Source organism: Alligator sinensis, unplaced genomic scaffold, assembly GCF_000455745.1.
Source record: "Alligator sinensis unplaced genomic scaffold, ASM45574v1 scaffold1118_1, whole genome shotgun sequence".
NCBI classification, from domain to species: domain Eukaryota; kingdom Metazoa; phylum Chordata; order Crocodylia; family Alligatoridae; genus Alligator; species Alligator sinensis.
Window position 1 is genome coordinate 52597 of NW_005842070.1, and position 17552 is coordinate 70148.

Here is a 17552-nt window from a genome sequence, read left to right on the forward strand (position 1 = left end):
GGGCCTGCCGACTTAAAGGCATCCAGTTCTTCCGAGTGACTCTGCACCATCTCAGGGTCTACGCATGGAAGTCTGGCGCCTTGCTGCTGCCTCTCTACAACCCCAGTGAGAGACTTGTCCTGCCCCTCGCTTAGGGACACTGAGGCAAAGAACTCGTTGAGGAGTTCAGCCTTGTCCCCCCTGTCCGTCACCAATTGTTTCTGCCCATTTAGCAGGGGTCCTATTCCTCCCTGGGCCTTCCTTTTACTCCCTATATATCTAAAAAACAATTTCTTGTTGTCCTTTACTTGGGATGCCATCCTCAGCTCCATGGTAGCTTTGGCCCGTCTAACTGCCTCCCTACAAGCATGAGCAGAGGAGGTATATTCGTCTTTGGTGATCTCTCCCTGTTTCCACTTTTTATGTGCTCCCCTTTTGGCCCTTAGGCTGCCCTGGATTTCTGTGGTCAGCCAGGGAAGCCTCCTGGCCCCTTTCCCTTTTACCTCACACGGGGATCGTCTCGCTTTGTGCCCGAAGGATCGTTTCCTTAAGGCACAGCCACCCTTCTTGGGCTCCCATCACTCAAAACTCCTACTCTGCAGTGCGTCCTTGACTAATCGCCTGAGTTCCTTTAAATCAGCTTTCCTAAGTCTAGCACTTTCACCCTACTAGTTACCTTACCCACTCGACGTCTTATGGTGAATTCTATTATTAGGTGATCACTGTCCCCTAGATGGCTACCGATCTGTAGGTCCCCTACCATGTCATCCCCCATTTTGTTACCTGTCCTCCAAGATGGGATGGCCATCCCTTGTGCTGTCAGGATCACTCCCTTGAGGAGCAACCACTCCTCTTGGACTCCTCTTCCTGTGGAGTCATGGTCCCTTAGGGCCTTGACAACGAGCCTCCTGAGCTTGTCAAAGTCAGCTTCCTGAAGTCGGGGACTTCTGTATTACTGACTGACTTGCCAGCTGTGTGATGGATAGTAAAGATGATCAGCTCGTGTTCACTATCACCCATTTTTCCATTGATTCTTAAGTCACTAACTATGTCATCCCCTTTGGCCAGTACCAAGTCCAGCAATGCTTTACCTCTCATTGGCCCATAGACTTCTTGATTCAGGTAGAGCTCATCCACACACGTGAGGAAGCTTTGTGACCGGTCGGATTTGACCAAGTGCTATTCCCATGAGATGTCTGGGTAGTTAAAGTCTTCTATGACAACTATGTACCAAGAGCATGCAGCCTCAGCCAGTTCCCTGGCAAATTCCTGGTCCAGCTCTTGTTTCTGGTTAGGAGATCTGTAGTAGACTCCTACCATGAGGTCCCCTGTGCCACGTTCCCCACGTATTTTGACCCAGAGAGACTCCAGTTGTCCTTCCTGGGTGCCAGTGTCAATTTGGAGGGACGTGTAGCTGTCCTTGACATAGAGAATTACACCCCCACCACTTTTATCTGCACGATCCTGCCTGTACAGGGTATAGCCATCTACACCTGTGGGCCAGTCATAGGTGGAGTCCCACCAGGTCTCCATTATTCCTATGAGGTTGTAGTCATTCTTGTTTAGCAAGAGGACCAGTTCCTCCTGTTTATATCCCAAGTTGTTGGCATTGGTGTACAGACAGGCAAGTGTCCCATTGGGGGACCCAGCCTTCCCTACAGATCATTTTGGGGCTAGGGTAGGGGTGGGTTCCCTCAAGTGCCTTAGCCTGCAGGATTTATAACGGTTGCCCAGTGGGCTTGCAGTGGCAATAATCCCCGGAACCCCCAGCGGGTTTAGTTTAAAGCCTGGTCGAGCAGGTCAGCCTCAGGCAAATTGCTTTAGGTCTCTGTGCCTATTTCTCCCCTATTCTAAAATGGACTGGCTAAAGCAAAATAAAGTGTGGTCTGTAAGTGCTGGACTTTACCATTTCTCTTTTTGTAACTGTAAATTATTCACATTCTAAATGCTGAGTCATAAAATAGAGTGCCTCATTTTTGCTTAGGGAACATGACTCTACATCCTATTGGGTTTTCTATGCACTTAATTTTTTTACACCTCTTTGGGGACCTTTGTCCTACTTTTTTATCTCAGATTTGAGGCCCACCTGATTGATACAAAGAGATAAAGAGCCTTGAGCAAAAAGAGTTTTTGAAGCAAAGACAGAAAGTTCTCCTGCTCTCTTTATGCGATAGAAGGGAATGCAGTGTGCTAACTCACATCAAGCTCCAGAAAAATGGGAGAGGTTGACCTACTTCAGGGTATATGAGTTTAATGTATGAGCAGATTCATAAATTAATTACTAGCTTGACAACTTTAGAACTTTGTTTCATGCTATTTAAAGCTCATCCAATCTCAGCAAAAGAGACTGAACAACACAGTGTTGGCTTGAGTTGGACTATTATTTGACTTCTTATTTTCTGGCAAGGTCTGGCTCAATTGTCTAAACTGAATACTGTACTGAGGCCACTGTAGTAAGATTGTTTTCATCACTGTTGTGGATAACAGTCAATGAGCACTTTTTTAAAATAAAAAAGGATGTATTTAATTTAAATATACTTTCATTTTTGAAAATTAAATTGAAATGATGAGAGCCTCTGCCAAGGCTTGAACTCACTATTCTTTTGTAAAATAGTTTAAATTCAATAAAATAAAATTAAAACATAAATTAAAAATATTGAAAACATACATTTAAACAATTGAAGCAATACATACTTTCTGGCAACACTGTAAAGAAAGTGAGACCTCCAAAGTGAAAATCAATGGCTACACAGCTGGAGCTAGAATTTGCTGAAGTGATAATCCAGTTTTTTTGAAAGCTGTAGCTGTCAGACGGTTAGGAGGTCTGTAGTAAATAATAATAATAAATGTTCTTCATTTCAGTTTAGTTGGATTCAGTAAGTAGTTCATTCAAAGCTGAGAAACTGGTTGAGAGCAGTAGCATAGATAAGGGGAGTGCAATCAGGGCACCAGCCTTGGAGGGAGGGAGGGTACAACAATACAAGCTGTTACCCCCACAGCTGTCAAAGTACCCATGCCTCTGCTTAGAGTTAAAAAAGCAGGAAAGTTTGTTTCTCTCTTCCTATCTCTGAATAAAAAGCAGATGTGAGAGACTTAATCTCCACCTAGTCTACCCTTGTGCAGCCTCCAGACTCGGGACCCAGGGCCAGTGCCCTGATTGCCCTCCCCTTTAGCCATGCTACTGCTCACAAGCAGTTTCTCAACTTTGAATGAACTACTTATTGAATCCAACTAAGCTGAAATGAGGAAGACAGTCTCTTTAAGGAGCATGACACCCACAAACACATCAGTCTAGTTTACTAACTTCAGATAATATTCTTCCCCTGTTTAATAAAAGATTCCAAAGCTTTTTTGCTTTTGCATCAGCACCTTTAATGTTGCTCAGTTTAATGAAGTAAATCATTAAGCATGCAAACAATTAAAAACATTTTGGGTCATTTTTAATCAAATTCCATTTTCAACCAATAGCAGTGATACATAAATCACAGTTTAAAAATTAGCCATTACTGGTGAATTCTATGTACGGTCATGTACCATTTATTTTAACATAGGAAAATGTAAGAACAATAATTTAACTACATGTCTGAAAGCTATTGCATAAATGTATGTATAATGTATACTGCCTCCTGGCAAAAAGTAGTACCAAGTTTAATGTAAACAAAATCTGGTCGGAAATCAACATGTCCAAATGCTTACTAATGACTGAGAATTGATCCTTAGGAAAATAACTCGGAAATGCAAATGCAAAACAAGACTGAAATCATGTAAAAGCACTTGAAATTATTGGTTTCAGTTGATCTGCCCTGTTCATATGCTCTGTTTTCCTGTCTGTTTGAACTCATTGAGGTTCTGTGTGCCTTGTATGATACGTGTATTAGTGAATTTTGCTGCCTTAGTCGATTTCATGATGTTATTCTGGAAATTAACAACTCACAGATGACTGCTTATAGCCTTAGACTGATTTCTTTTCTCTTACATTTTCTGTTTAATGAGGATGCACATAGTAGGTATTTAAGGACAGAGTCACTGAAGGATTTAGGCACCTCAAAGTTAAGCACTACAATACCAAACTTTTTAGGTGATTGGCTCCCAAAGGAGAAATCTGTACCTTGTTTTAGTACCTGTGCCTCTTAAACCATGGATAGTAATACACGTAAGACTGCAATCCAAAACAGCCAATATGCTGAGCAGGGAGTTTCCAGAATTCAGCTACTAAAGAAATGCGGAAGACAGAGGTTATGTCTGAAATCTTGCATTTCACATGTCTTAGGCAAGGCTGCAGGGAGAGGCTGCCATGCACTATGGATCCACAGCCCAGAATGCTTTCCACAAGGCAGGTGTCTATGCCCATTCTTTGAAAGAACCAAGCAGTGTGTAGGCTGTTCTTTTAAAACATAAGGAGAATGCAGGGCTCCCTCCCCACCCATTTATACGATACCCTAATGATTACAGCACTCACGCAAGAAAGTGGAGACACAAATATAATTTTCTTCTGCCTGAAGTGGGTCCAAACCCCTTGTCCCATCTCCCGAAAGAGGCCTGTCTAGTCTGGGTTGGGGCAGACTTTCTGTTCCTGTAGAAGTGGTGTCTCTTGGCAGAAAATGAGTTAAGATTAATTGTGCCACAGGCAGGGGACAGGTGGGAGCAGGAATCTGTAGCCCAGTGGTTAGGAAACTGCTAGTCAAGAACGAATGCAGAGATCCAGTGTGTGCTTCCTGTTATATATTAAACATTTGTTGGATAAAGATACCATGTTTATGGAGTTCATCAATTTTGGACTTAAGTTGCCTAAATTCTGCCTAAATCTCATTTTAGGGGCCTAAATTCCCCCGTAGCCACTCCTTTGAGAGCTTGCAGCCGTAAAGGCTGTCTTTTACTTCGTTTCTTTGTGCATGGATGCTGCTTGTTTCCCTTTGGATTTATAACGCATCACTTTAAAAGTGTGCAGAGAGTTTTTGAAATGTGGTTGTAATTGGTGTGCAGTCATCTACAGCATATCGGGAATTTTGTCTTTAACCGTGATGCATGCACTCTGTCATTTTAAGAAGGCGTTGTAGGATTTTTTTTTAAATTGAGTGTAGGAAAACCAAGGCCCAGATATTTCTGCTGCAAAAGTTGTTTTGTTCTTATTGGAAGCTTTTAGCAATTTGCAGCAGATAATCTCTCCAAATTGTTCTCCGTAAGAGCACTCAGTGAAAACAAAAAAGGAACCCAAAGAGCACTAGTAATATCGATGTCTTCATAAAATTATAATGTAGATGGATTTTCAGGTTATGATAGAACGGAACTGCAGAGACAAAAAATCTTGTTTTAGATGATGAGAAAGTCCTTGTGTGATAGCTGCGCGCATCTGTAATGTTATAGGGAAATGTAACTTAAAGATTTTTAAAAATAAATTCAGATCTAAAATAAACTGGTCGATATTTGACTACCATTGCTGAAGCCAGTGCTGGTCTCAGAATTGTTGAGCTAGCCATTTCTAGTCCAAACCTAAATTTCAAATCAGTTCATGCTTCCCACATAGTGAGAAGCACTGTGTTCAATGAAACAGCTGGCACTGGTCTCTTTATGGCTTCCAAGGGAAGTGGTGACCTTACATGTTTCCAAAATATTCTATGAGGGACCCTTCTGCACTGAAATAAGTAGCCATACTGTGTTCAGTCACCCTTTCATTTTAAGATATTTTAAAAGCTTCTGATACAGAATGTTATTCACATTTTATTGTAATAAAGGAATTATGTCTATTATGATGATTTATTTTAATAAAAGGGCTGTTGAAGAAACTGGATCAGTATTTTTCATTCAGACTGTTGCTCCAGAGCTATCCACAGGGCTTTAGAGATGATGTAGATAAGTTGCCTGGGTAGCAAAACATAGTCCCCAGACTCCCAGCTTACAGACAAATATTCCATGGTGAGCCCATTCCTAACAAGTGTAGAGGGATTAGAAACTGATTGCTTAGTTTGGTGAAATATTTTTGTAGTGTTTCACGAATACTTCCTTGTTGAGAAGGCTTTTGTTCAGCTCTTGAAGAGGGAAAATTGTCACTTTGTCACAGGGTAAAAATATGAAGTGACCTGAGATTCTGGTAAGAGTTGGAATGGAAACTGCATATTTTCAAAGGAACTCCAGTAACATGAGCCTTACTGGTGCTAACAAAGTTTTGGCATAATGCCTTTACAGAGGGTCACTGAATGTTTTTTCTTGAAGGTGATTTGCAGTACAGGTAAAATAAGCAATCAAATAGCTGGAATTGTACCTCCCTATGATTTTTTTCAGAGGAGGCCTGAATTTTTAAAATGGATGGAAAAGCCTTCCTTTTATTTAATTTTAGAAATATCATCTAGTTTTCTCTGATTTTACTGATGGAGGGAAACAAAGGAGCACAGAAAAACGGGACAAATAATACAAGCGAGAGATTGTAGTCATCTAGAGCCATAGCAATAAACAGCATTGGCTTGCATTTCTTGGAATTATTGTGCTTTCCTCTGAGAATATTGAAGAACTTTACTTCTGTCAATTTGCTGCGTTTCCCCATTCAGCATATAAAGAAGATAAATGCTATTGCTATGCCACAGAAGGGAAATTAGACTTGCCCCTGTCTAGTGTCTTTGTGCCTCTAGATAGCCCGAAAGCAAATTAAAAGTTGCAGGCTGGCTGCACAAAGGGAGGAATGGAGGCCTTATGCAGAGAAATTGAGCATCTGCTTCAGGCACGTTGATAATTCACCCCTTAGCTGTGCATGGGCACATTAGGCATATGAGTTTGTGCCTAAACTTTAATATTAGTCCCCTCAAATTAGACTAGATAAAACCCTGGCAAATGTACTGTGGGGACCAAATCTGTACTTGCAAGAGGAAGGACTGACAGAAGGGCAGATTTCGGTTCCCTTTGCTTTTGTGCAAAGTTGTGATGCCCCAGTGTGATGTGTGCAAAGGATACATGTGGGCAAGATTTAAAAAGGCAAATGATCACTGTAGCAGAGTTCTCAAGTCCTTTTCTCCATTGTCCCTCAGTATGGGGATCAGACATGAACTTAACTTATTAGGAGCCATAGGTTAAAGGCAATCCTAACAATCACCCTAATAAGGCTGCTAGTTGTATAACATGCTAAATATTTGTTATTACAAAGATCAAAGGGTTGAAGACATTTTATACATATCCAGAACATTCTAAATATACTGTGCCCCCAGGCATCAGTTGGGGCACATTTGTCCAGTTTTATGTGCCTTTTCAAAATCATTGCCAGGGCAAAAGAAATTATAATGGCGTCTCAAACATTCTGTCTCATTACATGATTCCTCTTAGGTTCTCATGAGCAAGGATCCTGGTTTTATGATCATCATGGAAATATGTGGGAAAACACAGATTTTCTCATTTAAGGGAGAAAAATGTGGGAAACAGTGGGTTTCCCCTTGCAGGCTTGTGGGAGAGGGGTGGGTGGAGAGGGGGAAACAGTCACAGTTGGACCCATGTCCCGGTGAGCTAAGGTGGCAGGGGGCAGGGGGAGCTCTGATTTTCCATCAAAAAAACCCCAAAATCAAATGCCAAAATGTATAGGTATTTAGAATTGATTTTTTTAGAGTGATTGAGGCACTGGTAGGCTTCCGAATTGCTTTAAAATTGTAAATATATCAATAAAACATTGTGTTCAGCTGATACCTATATAAGTATGTGTATATATATATATATATATATATATATATATATATATCTCATGGTGTTTCATTTTAATCACAGAAAAACACAGATTTTGGTTTTTTTAATCAGAGAATTTGCTATTTTTAAACAGAGAAAACCAGGATTCCTGCTAATGAGTTATCATGCTACCATGACTTCACAAGAGAATGATATTCCAGCTACAATTGTGTTTATATTATCTTTGTTTTAAATACACTGTGCACTTAACATGCAAAATCTTAGTTGCTTTGCTTAAATAGCAGATATAAGCCTGCTATAAATCTCTTTCATTTTGCTGCATTCTTCACTACACTGTGATTTCCTTAATTTTATGACTTGTCTCTCTCTGTCAGATGACACGAATTGCAAATTAGCATCTCTCCCCCATTCTTCCTGAATATATAACTGAATAGGTGTTACTTTGGATACTGAACAATGCTGTCAATGACAAAATCAAAATAATATTTATTTTTGTGCAGCTTGTAATTTGGTGGAGACCTTTTTACTCTCACCAGCTTAACTTTGATCTTTTTTTCTAATCCTGGCAATGTGTAATGTGTTTCAGAGTAATCTTGGCCCCTTCACTCATTAGATCATAAACCGTTTGGTTGGGTAGCATGTTGTTACTATGCGCTTGTGTAGTGCCTGGCCTGAAAGAGCACTCATATCAGCTGTATTTTATGTGTTACTATAATATGACACTAGCCCAAGTAACTGGAGTATGCAAAGTGAAAGAAATTCTCTCAGATCACAGGGTACCAGTCTTACATGTCTGTGGTTGCCTTCTCTGATGACATGCAAAGACCTAATTTTTATGTAGAGGCATAGTGCTGCTGTGTGAATAGTTTTGGCCATTCATGGATCTGATTGGGGGCACAGTATTTGGACGAGCTCCATGCCCTGCCTAATAGCAAACCTTGCCTGGTAGGACTAGGAGAAAAATCAGCCAGGTTTGCACCCCCAGGATGCACCACATCCTTAGCCTTTTCCAATAGGTTTTTTTTCAGGAGGATGCTGAATTTTTCTCATGTGTAGTAGCAGCAGTATTAATCATGTTTGTTATGTCATGGTAGTGTTTCAGGTGACAGCCAAAAGCCAAATATCTCATTGTGCTAGGCACAGTGCAAACATAGAGTCATATTCCAAAGCAGAAAGTAGACAAGACAGATGAGGGAAAGGGTCATAACATACAAGAAGACTGAAAAATGTAAGGGTGGCAAACATTACATTACCTCTGTGACTTCTTCAGGGACAGTGTTGAGTCAGCAGAGGATAAAATAAAGATAAGGCTGCTACCCATTTTTTAAAAGTAATTATATCACCTAATTTGAATGGATGTTGCACTAAAACACAATATTCCATTAGTGATAGTGGAAATTATAGTTTTAGGTGTTCCTTGGATCAAATTTCAACTTTCTATTCCTTGCCTATACTGTCCAGCTGGAGATGAGACTGGAACGTCAAGGTCGGATATTTTTAATACGAAGAAATGCTTTAGTCTGGACAAGAATTAATTCATGTCTGTGTCAAGCCAAAGTTCAACTATTTGATTACAATTATTTTTCTCGTCCCCTATGATTCTTTAAAGGCATTCTTCTGGTACCAGTCTGTAACCAAACTCAATAGGGCTACACCAGAGAGTCAAGAATTAGGATCATATCACCTCTGTCTTTTAGGAGAATGCTCAAGGGACTGGATTTGCCACAAAGTTTGATTGCTGTTTGGGAGGTGTCAGAAGGAAGAGGGTGAGATAGTGTGTGTGTGTGTGTGTGTGTGTGTGTGTGTATTGGGAGAGAAGAGTGGCAATGGATATAAGCTATTGGAAGGTGCCCAAGAAATAAAAGTGCCTCTCTACTAAACTATTGCTAGCAAGTGCCTTTTTAGGTAGCAGGGATAACTCTCAGAAATGAGGCTTCTTCATCAGTACTGCTCTATGCTAGATTAAATGACCCAGAAGTGAAAGACACTTGCTGTGACACTATGATTTCTGGTTTGCTGATCTGTTTCTTTTATCCATCCATTATTTTCTTAATCCTATTCTGAATTCACAAGAAAAAGATGTTATCAGAAACTCCAAACTGGCTTCTTTCAAACATTATAAGTTGTGTCATTTGTGTCATTCTGAACTGTGTTCCTGCAACCCCCACTGCATGCTCTTTGTAAGTAAATCCTGTCTCACCAGGGCCATTAGTACCAGTGAAAAACATTGTCTCCCACAAGCTGTTCCCTTAAGGCTCCTCACTAATTTGCATCAGAACATTAAGTAAACAGAAATATAGCAATTCGAGTTATGCACAGCAGGTAAAATTTTTAAAGTACCGAAGTGAGTTAGGGGCCAGATTTTTAAAGGTATTTTGGCACCTAGGGAAATAGGCTTTTGAAAATCCCAGGAGCCACGTATCTGCATTTCTAGATACCTAACTAAATACCCTTGAAAGTCTTAAGTAAATGTTTTGGACATTTTTTATGCAGTATCAGTTTATCAGATATAGGACAAGGCAGGGGAGGGTGTCACCATAGAGACTAACTCATTCAGAAAGGCATAATATTTCCTAGGCAACAGCCAATCTCTTTAGATGCTGTCACCAGTGAAAGTTTAGGTCTGCCTGAATAAGTTAGTCTCTGAGGTGCCACCTGCTCTGCCTTCTGCCTGACTTCAGACTAAGGTAGCTAACTACTCTCTCAGATGTGGGAAAGGATTCTTTAGGGATTGAGAGGCACTAGTTTCTGTTAAAAATTCAGTGACTTGTGTGACCTTGATGCAGTCACTTAACTTTTTGTGCTTATTTATTTTGGCTTAGTCATTTTATAAAACTAAGGTAATATAGGACTGGAAGGGGCCTCCGGGGCTATCAAGTTTGGTTCCCTGAGTTTTCAGGCAACCATTTTTCTATTTCTGTATAGTTTGTCTATATATTTAATTTGTATAAAGTCACTCCTCCTTGAGGCACTGGACTGCCTTGCAATGTTATGTGAGGCTTGTGAAATGTCTGCGAGGTTTAAGATCCTCGAGTGAAAGACATTACTACGGAATTATTGTTCTTGTTGGTAAATGGCTACCAGTGAACAACATCTCCTTTTGTGAATTTTCCATGAAAGCAGCAGTCATAATCCAGTTCAACTCAACATGAGGCGTACAGTCTGATATAAGAGAAAATGTCGGATTGTCATGATTTCTGTTCTATTTGGTGATGAGTCCTCCTTCAAATAACGTATTAGCCATTTCTAAAAATGTATTACAGAGAATTCTCCAGCCTCATCAAAATTTTGCCATTTATAATATATCCATGATCACGATCCCCTCTACATTTTAACTTCTAATTATCCTTATTTGACATTGATTAATTATCTCAGCGACTAGGAAACTGAAACAAGACAATTTGTTAAATGAAAGATAGTTGAAGCTAATGCTACTTAATCTGCAAAAACTATGGTGCTTTGCAATCCTCCCCAGATGTAGAAATCCCATGTTAGTGATGCCTATCTCTCCAATGAATTACAATGTTTTGCGTGTTACGAGATGCTACACTCCTGAAAAAGGGGAAAAAAGTGTAAGGAACGAGAAGCATGGTTGTGGATTTAGGAAATTTACTGTATATTAAACACAAATGCCATGTGCAAGAAACTTCATGAGTTTACAATAATAATAGTTGAAACAACAATTCTGTTAAAGCACTGAAACTCAGCCTGTGACTTGGGAGCCTCATGCAACTCCATAAAATACCCAAGGTGGCACCCAGGAGCATTGTCTTTCCTAGGAAAGATTAGGAATATATTCTCATCACAGGAATGAATCTAGGATTTTGAAAAAGGGGGTGCTAGAGAGAGTTTACTGGTACAGGGTGTGTGATTGGTGGCAGAGAGGAGTGGCCGAGACAAGAGGCTTCACTGGCAGACAGCTCACTGTGTGTGCGCTACACAGTTGAAAGAGATGGCACAATTGCAGCAACACATGCCTCCTATGACCTGGCTCCGCAAGCCTAGAAGTACAGGTATCTGGATAACTACATTTTCCCCTCCTCTTTGATTCAACAGCTGTAAACTTCAAGTTGCTGAAATCATTCCTCTGGAGTAAAGGTACAATTAAGAATTGTATAATGTTAAACTAATGTTAAGCACTAATAATGATAATTACATGCTTCTGTGCCTCCTGTCACCATTAACTGTTGTGTGATGTGTGCCTTTATAAAATCTTATTGGTATAAAAGGGGTTTATAAAACTTTATAAAATCTTATTGGTGTAAGATGAGTTTACTTGTCTCTGTAAGATTGTAAAATGCTGTTCTTTTCATGATTTCCTTTAACATTTATTCAGAAGCTTAAACTTGTATGCAAGCTATTCAGTACACTAATAAGCCTTTCTCTGCAAGTCAGACTTGTGCAATATGAACCTATCTTTTTGGAAACCACATTTTTTTACTTAATAGGTATTAAGATGTTGCCTCCGAATCCTGAACACTAGTCAATCTATGAACTACTTCGACCATCATCATTCAAATTAAAATAGTCATTCTCATGACAATATACACTCAGTCTGTAGAATTTGCTTTCACTGAACTTTAAGCAAGATTTGGAGTGATTTTGTTAAGATTTGATAGGTTAGTTTGTTTTTTTTTAGCCTTCACAAGAAGTCAGTTTTCTACCTTTTGGTATTTTATGTAAAGTGCTTTGAGATGCTTCCTTTGAGCAGCTCTGCATTAATTACAGAGGGATATTTTGCAAATATTTTCCACTATGACTGAGATTCAACTCTACCAGTGGTAGGAGTAGCGGGATTCCTATTCTAATTAGTATGTTTTAAGCACCATGTTGATTAGATCTGTTTTGAACAGAATGAAGTGATACAATCCTTAAAGTGTCTGTGGCAACCAAGGACTCATCTTCAGTAGGACTGTCCCTATTGATGCCACTGAATCAATAGTAATAAAAATACTGACACAATTTTCTTTAGAGCTTTATGCTACACTATGGCTTGCTATGTTGTTATATGCTAAGTTTTAAGACATAAAACATAATATACCATAGCAAGAGTTACTGGTGAGCAGGGAAATAGCTATTACACATACATAAATCAAGTAAGCAGTACTCTCTCATATGATTTTAGTAAAAACATTAAATTTATATTATCATCACTGCCCTCCCTCACTTGTCTTTATTTGTACACTACTGTGAGTCAGTTTTCTGAAGAAGACAGATGGCAATTCCCAGTAGACATGGGGAATAACTAGGTTAATGTTGAAGCAATATCATGTATCCATGGAAAACGGTAGTATATTTTAAACAAATTGCATGAAAACAAACATGGATTCATAAATGTTGTTCAAGAGTTCATCTGCTCCTGCCACCTATTTCCTGCCTGAAGTAATAAACCTGTCTGTGATGATAATATAATTTCCACAACTATCAGTTGTGATGTGTCAAGAGATTGTCATATGGTGAGTAAGGCTGGACTAGTTATATTCTTAAAAATGTGGATTTTATTTTAAGGTAAGTGCCCCCAAGCAATACAAATGTATGTGAGAAGAGAAATAAAGAAAACACAATAGATAAATCCAATTATATCTAAATAGAATGCTCTATCAAAAGAATTAGTGGATCTTATGCCCCACACACCCATTTAAATTTATTCCAACTCTTATGAAACAGATCAGGTGCGATGACAGATAAAGATGAGGTTCGAGGGTGGATAAGGATGATATAGGTAGTATGCAGCTTGAAGTTGTGGGAAGAAAGGGAATAAATGGCTGAGGCAGGATTGTAAAAGGAAGCAGGATTTTTCCCAATGAGAGAGAAACCATCTTAATGCTTTTTTTTCAGGATTTGTCTTTTTCCCCCTCTCCTACAGTAGTCTAAAGTATATGTATATAATGTATGTGTGATATGAAGAGCATAACATATATTTGGTAGTAGAAAAATTAAGACCTAAATTCAATTGGTTAATGGGGGCTGTTAGTATTCTCAAACATTAAAAGGTAAGTATTGAGAAATCAAAGTTGTGGATGATTTTAGGTTTCTTTGGAAACAGTAAAGAAATTCTAGACATTCTAGAGTAGGGTTCGGCAACCTGTGGCCCATGAGCCGGATCTGCCCACCAAGTGAGATCATCCTACCCACAAAGTCTGGATATTGGCAACATTTTGGCAGTAGGTCAACTCAGTGGCATTTTGATGGTGGGGGATTCTGTGGCGTTCAGCACTGACTGGGTCACATGCATGTCAGCAGCAGTTCAGTGCTGGGGAGAAGAGCCAGCTGGGTCAGAAGAACTGTTTTGCCTTGGACCAAGATGCATTATTTTGGCTTGCTACTCCAAAATGTTTGTTGGCCCCTGCTTCAGAAAGGAAAGGGAATGGTTAGAGCAGTAGTTTTCAACCTTTGTAGACTCAAAGCAGTCCTTGTTGGACTCAAGGCACCCCCTGCTCCAAACAAACTGCCAGCTCTTAGTTTTCACTTGTTTTCTGACTACATAAAAATAATTAAGTGATTCCTCTGCTTCAAAGAACTCAGAAACACCTCAGGAGGTCCAAATGTTTTAGACATCAGATTCCTATTTTAAATCTCTGTGTTTATCTTGCGAATCATGTTTGCACACTTAACAGTGCTGACATTGTACCCCGCATCACTCTTGAAAGGATCTCAAAGCACATCAGGATTCTGGTAGAAAATCACTGGGTTACAGTCATCAGTGATTGGAAAGACGAGGGTGTAGCTTGTGAGTAAAGGTAACTCTCCTTAGTTATTGAAGAGAGGAGAAGAGTGGGTGAACATGGAAGTTGGAGTCAGTCTACTAGAATTTGGAAAATTCTGGGAAGTTCTATACAAACTAGCTAGCTCACCATATTTCATAGTCTTCATAGAGATGAATTCACTGTGGTCCTTTCTGATTTTAACTATAAAACACATGAATATTGCAAATCAAAGATTAGTGGTGAGTTCTTACCAAACAGTATATCTATTTACCCAAACACAATATCCCTATAGATAAGGAAAGCTGTATGAGATGAGACTGAAGGAATGATGATAATACCTGCCTTTTATAAAGCAATTTTTATCCATAGATGGCAAAGTGCTATGGCAGCATCATTATCTCTATTTTACAGATGGGAAAAGTGAGGCAAAAAGCAGTGAAAAAATTGCTCAGATTCACTCAGCAGATTAGTGGCAGTCAGGAATAGAAACAAGATCACCTGAGTCCCTGCTTAGTGCCCTGTTTGCTAGGCCACACAACCTCTCTGCTTCTCCTGAAAATAGATAATCCTGCAAAACAGAGCATAAGTGTTGTTAACTAACAGGGTACATACTCTTCTCTAAGTACAGATAATTGTTTTCTTTGGACATTTTAAAATCAAATGTGCCATTGAAAGAAATGTGGTCTATGGAAGTGAAAAAACCAGAATATTCAATGTTCCTGCTAATGAAGTATTTTTGAAGCTGTCATAAATAAAACACAGCTGGCATACCGATATATATTCCTATTCTAGGCCTCCCAATAGCTTCAACATCTGCTTCATCCAGTAGTCTTTTAGTCTTTGACATCCCTCAAATGGCAGAAATATACAATTCATTGTATCATAAAGATATACAGAGGGTGAAATGCTGGCCCCATCAGAGTCAACTGCAGAGTGCTGTTGTTCTGTAGTTCTCCGGAGGACTGATTAACATCTACATTTGCAAAGAAGACTTAATCAGATTTTACTGCATGAAAATGGCAGAAAACTGGCAATATTCAAACTCTGAATGTTTTCATTTTTTGTAATGTCATGAATGTCAGGCCAGTTTAGCACTGATTTGGTCTATTTTGGTATACTGAGGTTGCTTCACAGAGTTTGAGGCTGGAAGGGGCACTTGGTCCTCTAGGCTAAGGATAGAAATTACACATAAACCAGTATAAAGAATTGGAAATGGGTTCAAATCTATAACACAACAGGGGTAAAGACAGAAATTACATATAAGCTGGTATAAGTGATCAGAAACTCCATCTGCTTTCACTTTTATACCTTCAAGGACCATAGTTTTTACCAGGACATTGTACTGGAGCTCATGCTAAATTCCTTGTCCACCATGATCCCTAAATCTTTTTCAGAGTCACAGGCAAAGACTACTGAACAATAGTTCCATATGATTGCATTATCCTCTTTTTTTTTCAATCCACTATTTTTTATCACCTGCAGATTTTATCAGCTGCAATGGTATTTGTTTACTTCTAGATCATGATGAAATTGTAACATCAGACCTGGTGCCAACCTCAATGGCACCCCACTAGAAATGCCTCCATTCAGTGCTGATACTTCACTGACAATGGCTCTATAACATCTGTCAACCAATTCTAACATCGGCTTCAGTGCTGGTGAATATTGCACTATTTTAATTAGAATCTTATGCTATCTTAAGTGACTTACAAAGTTTCTTGCTGTATAGTTTGGTAGTGTAAGAATGATGTTGTGGCTGATAGTCCAGAAAATACGTGAAAGGCAAGGAATTCTTAGGGTGTTATTTTTTATCAGATCAATTATGGAGTTGGGATACAGCTAAACACGCTTTCAAATGATAGACATCTTCCTTTGGGTCTCTGTGCCCGGCTTCCTGTGATCAGAGACCTAACAAAGAATATCTTATATTCGAAAGCTTGTCTAACTTTATCCCAACTTCATAGTGGGTCTGATAAAAGATACCGCCCTAAGAAATCCTAGCCTTTATAGCCTGGTAATGTAAGAGTGATGTTGTAGCTGTTACGGTCCAGCAAATGTGTAAAAGGTGAGGAATTCTTAAGGTGATATCTTTTATTGGACCCACTAAGGAGTTGGGATAAAGTTAGACAAGATTTCAAATGAATACAAGACTTTCTTCTTCAGGTTTCTGTGCCTGGCTTCATGAGATCAGACTTACCTGACAAAGAATGACTTGCATTTGGAAGCTTGTCTGATTTTATCCCAACTGCATACTGGGTCTGATAAAAGACATATCACCCTAAGAAATCCTCATCTTTATAGTTTTGCACGTAAGGCAAAACTTAATGGACTTATATGGAAGAGGTTTGAACTAACTCATCGGTAGACTAGGGTCTTTCATTTTGATCTAAGGTCCCATGTTTGAGGAATAAAACATTTGCCCAGTAAACGGTAGCGTTAGCACAATACGGTAGTTGTGATGGTCCAGAAATTATAAAAGAGGCACAGATTTCTCTCGGAGATATCTTTTTTGGGACCCACCGTACAGTTGGGATAGAGTTAGAGAAGCTTTCAAGTGCAAGAACTTCTTCCTCAGGTCTCAGTCAGCCGCACAGAGCTATCTATATAGGTACAGTAGATACAGAAGCTCTAGATGAACTGATGTGGAACAGATATAGATATAGAAACTGGAGAAAGAAACTCCTGTGGTGTTCAAGGGAACCTTATATATGTAGATCTATATAATATATAACGTATATATGCGATATATATGTCATATAATATAGGGGGGGTGTGTAGAGCAAGAGAGATATGTTTCCTTGAACACCATGAGTTTCTTTTCCCAGTTTTTATTCTCTTTATTGCTTTTTCCGGTCTCTCTATCATCTCTCTTTCTATCATCTCGCTCTCTCTCCCATCTCTAATTTTTTTATCTTCTTTCTCTCTCTCTCTCCTTTCTACCTTTCTGTTCTCTCTCTCATCTCTCTATCCTCTCCCTGTCTCCCCATCACCTATCATCTCTCCGTCTCTCCCCACCGGAGTTTCTTTTTCCCAATGCCCCGCTCTCTCTCTCTCCGGTCCTACGCCAGTCTCCTCCGAGCTCCGCGCCGTACCTTTCCCGCCCCCGTTGCTGTGTCCCGCGGGGCGGGGCGGTGCCCGGGGGTGGAGCCAGGCCCGGGGGCGGGGCGGGGCGGGGCGGTGCTGCGCAGATCCCGGGCAGCGGCCGCC